Genomic DNA, 4475 nt, shown 5'->3' on the forward strand with positions numbered 1-4475 from the left:
AGATGAGATTACATGACCTAAAACAATTCCTTTTTTAACCATAAAATGACATTTTTCCCAGTTAAGCACAAGGTTTTTCTCTTTGCAACGAATTAAAACAAGTGAAAGATGGTGCAAACATTCATCAAAAGAGGAACCAAACATAGAAAAATCATCCATAAATACTTCAAGAAATCTTTCAACCATGTCAGAAAAAATCGAAATCATACATCTTTGAAAAGTCGCAGGTGCATTACATAATCCAAAGGGCATGCGACGATATGCAAAAGTTCCAAAAGGGCATGTAAAAGTAGTCTTTTCTTGATCTTCTGGGGCGATGGGGATTTGGTTATACCCCGAATACCCATCAAGAAAACAATAATATGCATGGCCAGCTAATCGTTCAAGCATTTGATCAATAAAAGGCAATGGAAAATGGTCTTTTCTAGTAACATTATTCAACTTTCTATAATCTATGCACACTCTCCACCCTGTTTGTACTTTAGTAGGGATTAATTCATTTTTCTCATTTTCAACAACTGTGATCCCAGACTTCTTAGGCACAACTTGAACTGGACTAACCCATTGACTATCAGAAATAGGGTAAATGATACCTACGTCTAACAATTTTATGACCTCTTCTCTAACTACTTCTTTCATATTTGGATTTAATCTTCTTTGACATTCCCGAGAGGTTTTAGCATTCTCTTCTAGATGGATTCTATGCATACATATGGATGGGCTAATTCCTTTAATGTCTCCAATGGTCCAACCTATGGCTTCTTTATGTTTTCTAAGGACATCTAACAATTTACCTTCTTGTTCTTTATCTAAAGCGGATGCTATGATAACAGGTAAGGTTTCAGACTCTCCTAGAAAAGCATATTTTAAATTTTCTGGCAAAGGTTTAAGGTCTAACTTTGGAGACTCAGAAATTGATTGAACATGACCTAAGGGTGAAAAAGGTTCAACTTTGGTTTCATTTAAGGGTATAGGCTCTACCAAAGAATTCACATCATCATTAGAGTCATCAACATGCAAGTTCATACCAAAGTATTTTTCACAAAAATCAAATAAGTCATTTCCATCATTTTCACAAATACTATCTATCATTTTAACTTCATGCACTTCTTCACACTCAACAGATTTAACCACATTAAAAACATTCAATTCAACAGTCATATTTCCAAAAGATAATTTCAAAACACCATTACGACAATTTATGATTGCATTAGATGTAGCTAAGAATGGTCTACCTAAAATGATAGGAATTTGAGCATGCATATTTTCCACAGGTTGAGTATCAAGAACAATGAAGTCAACAGGAAAATAAAATTTATCAACTTTTATCAAAACATCCTCTATAATGCCTCTAGGAATTTTTACAGAACGATCGGCTAATTGAAGAGTTATAGAGGTAGGTTTTAGCTCACCAAGACCAAGTTGCTTATAAACAGAATAAGGCAATAAATTTACACTAGCACCCAAATCAAGTAAAGCTTTGTTAATAAAATGATCACCAATAATGCATGAAATTGTGGGACACCCAGGATCTTTATATTTAACAAGACTCTTATATTGAATAATGGAACTAGCTTGTTCAGTTAAAAACGCCTTTTTAGGAACATTAGTGTTTCTTTTAACAGTACAAAGATCCTTTAAAAATTTAGAGTAGGCAGGAATTTGTTTAATGGCATCTAAGAAAGGGATATTGATACTAACTTGTTTAAAAACTTCTAAGATGTCATTATATTGGCTGCCTTTTTTAATTGGAAGTAATCTTTGTGGGAATGGGGCTTTTGGAATGAAAGGATGGATTGGAGTTTCTTTGTTTGATGAGTCATTGAGATTAGAACTAGGAGGCTGACTCTTTTCTTTTTCTTTTTCATTTTCAACCTCGGGTATGTAATCGGGTTTGACAATTTTCTTTCCAGACCTAAGAGTTGAAATTGATTTGACTTCTCCATTATGACTAGACTTTCCTATCTCATATTGACCTTTTGGATTAGGGATAGGTTGACTAGGGAATGTTCCTTTTTCTCTATCAGCTAAAGCAGTGGCGAGTTGTCCTACTTGTGTCTCGAGTTTGGTAATAGATTGAGATTGATTTTGTAGGATTTGTTGGGTGGATTGCATAAATTGTTGTAAAGTGTCTTCTAAGGAAGGTTTTCTTTGTTGCGGATATGGTTGATTTTGTGGGGCATGAGCTTGGTTTTGTGTGTTGTATTGGTGCCCTTGATTCATTTGGGGTTGGTTTTGTCTCCATGAAAAGTTCGGATGGTTTCTCCAATTTGGATTGTAGGTGGACGAAAATGGGCTATCATTTGGTTTCCCATAAGTATGAAGTGCATTGGCCTCCTCAGAAAAGGCTTCTTGGTAGGAAGGGCATGATTGGGCATTATGGCAAGGACTAGAACATATAGAACAAACATCTTTTCTAGGTTGAATTGGAGAGTTTATAGTTTGGCTTATGGCTAAAGCTTCTACTTTTCTCGCTAATTTATCTAAGGATGTTCTTAAGTCTAATTCTTCTTTTACTTCATACCTTCCTCCTCTTTTTGGTGAATTAGTTGACCTAGACCTAGGATCAAAATAATTCCATTGTTGTGAATTGACAGATAAATCTTCAAGGGCGTCCCACGCCTCTTGTCCTTGAAATTTTAAAAATTTTCCAGTATGCATAGATTGAATCATTTGACGATTAGAGGGAGTCAAACCATCATAAAAATATTTTACAAGTCTCCATTTTTCAAAACCATGATGAGGACATTTTAATAATAAATCTTTAAATCTTTCCCAACATTCATAAAACTCTTCATTATCTTTTTGAAAAAACTCGGAGATTTCTCTCCTTAGACTATCAGTTTTAGACATTGGAAAAAATTTCAACAAGAATTTATTATAAAGTTGATCCCAAGTAGTTATAGACCCAGTGGGAAGGGAATTTAACCAAGCTTTTGATTTGTCTTTTAATGAAAAAGGAAACAATCTTAGTTTGACCGACTCATCAGAAAAATTTTGAAATTTAAATGTTGAGCAAATTTCTAAGAAATCTTTGACATGCATGTAAGGATCCTCTCTATCTAACCCATAAAAAGATGGCAACAATTGAATGATTGCTGGTTTAAGCTCAAAATGAGTAGCAGAAGTTGTAGGTAAAACAATGCATGAAGGAGCATTAGATGAAATAGGTGCAAAGTATTCAAGCAAAGTTTTTTCAGGCACAGCATTTTCATCAACAATATTAGCAATAGGTTCCATGATGCTCAAATTTTTACTAACACTTTCAATTTCAAACAAAGATAAACGTCTTTTTACTAATCGTTTTTTAGAGTTACGTTCCCAATGATGCATACAATTTTCACAAACAAGGCAACAATGATAATCTCAAACAAGCAATTTTCTGATGTGGAAGATCAGTTAAAACCGCAACCACAGAGCATACTTAGAATTTTTAGAGATTTCACAACAATAATTCTTATGGTTTACTTGTCCCCAGGCCTATTTGATTCCACTTACTCGCGCACTACTAACAACTCCCCGAGGTTAATTAGTAGAGGCGGATGGGAATTTTGGTCAAATTTCCTTTAAGCAAGAATTGCTTATGGTGAAAGGACAAGATTTAGGTTTCTCTTTTTTTTTTTTTTTTTTTTTCAAGTATTTTTCACAATATTACGCTAAAATATTAAAGAAGACAAAGAAAAATAAGGCAAAAATTAAATAAGACTAAAATTTAAGCAAGAGTAGGGAGGCATAGCATGCCATCAACCATAACAAAATTAAGGTAAAAACTAGGAGGCACAAGTGCCATCAACTTAAACATAAGATAGAGGACTAGGAGGCAAAAATTGCCATCAACTAGCTAGGAGGCAAAATTGCCATCAACTAGTAATTTGCGGAAATTAAATAAAATAAAATTACAACAAAATTATAACAAAATTAGGAGGCACAAGTGCCATCGACTATAAAAATTAAAAGGATAGATAGGAGGCACAAGTGCCGTCAACTAAAAAAAAAAAAAACAATAAATATAAATATAAGTATATATTTTTTTTTATGGGTGGTTGAACCGTCCCAAATTTCTTTTTATCTTTTTTTTTTTTAGATTTTATAGATATATATTTTTTTGTTTTTTTTTTAAGTGTAAAAAAAAATTAAAATAACTAGTAGAAGAATTCACTAACCTTGAGATAAATTAGTTTCTTTTCTCTTGCAACTCCCCGGCAACGGCGCCAAAAACTTGATGGACCCTAAACGGGTATGTTTAAAAATTTATATATCGCAAGCGCACGAATCGTCCATATAGAATAGTGATCGTAAGCAAGGATGTCGAACCCAAAGGAGTTGTCTAAAATCGAAAATGAAACTATTTTAAATCAAAAGTAATAAATTCTAACCTAGTTCCAAAGATTGATAAGTTTTAATAGTATGAACATAAAATGAAATATTGAAAAATAAAGCTTTTTAAGATAATGAAAATAAACCAATAATGAGTT

The 4475-nt window shown here is 33.1% G+C and overlaps 1 non-coding gene across 1 annotated transcript; it reads left to right on the forward strand.

The window, feature by feature from the left end:
* Positions 1-2731: 2731 nt before the first annotated feature.
* On the forward strand, positions 2732-2838 carry LOC133798839 (small nucleolar RNA R71). Its single transcript, XR_009876056.1, has one exon. It is a non-coding gene; the product is annotated as a small nucleolar RNA R71 (small nucleolar RNA).
* Positions 2839-4475: the final 1637 nt, after the last annotated feature.

Source organism: Humulus lupulus, chromosome 8 (genome assembly GCF_963169125.1).
Source record: "Humulus lupulus chromosome 8, drHumLupu1.1, whole genome shotgun sequence".
NCBI classification, from domain to species: domain Eukaryota; kingdom Viridiplantae; phylum Streptophyta; class Magnoliopsida; order Rosales; family Cannabaceae; genus Humulus; species Humulus lupulus.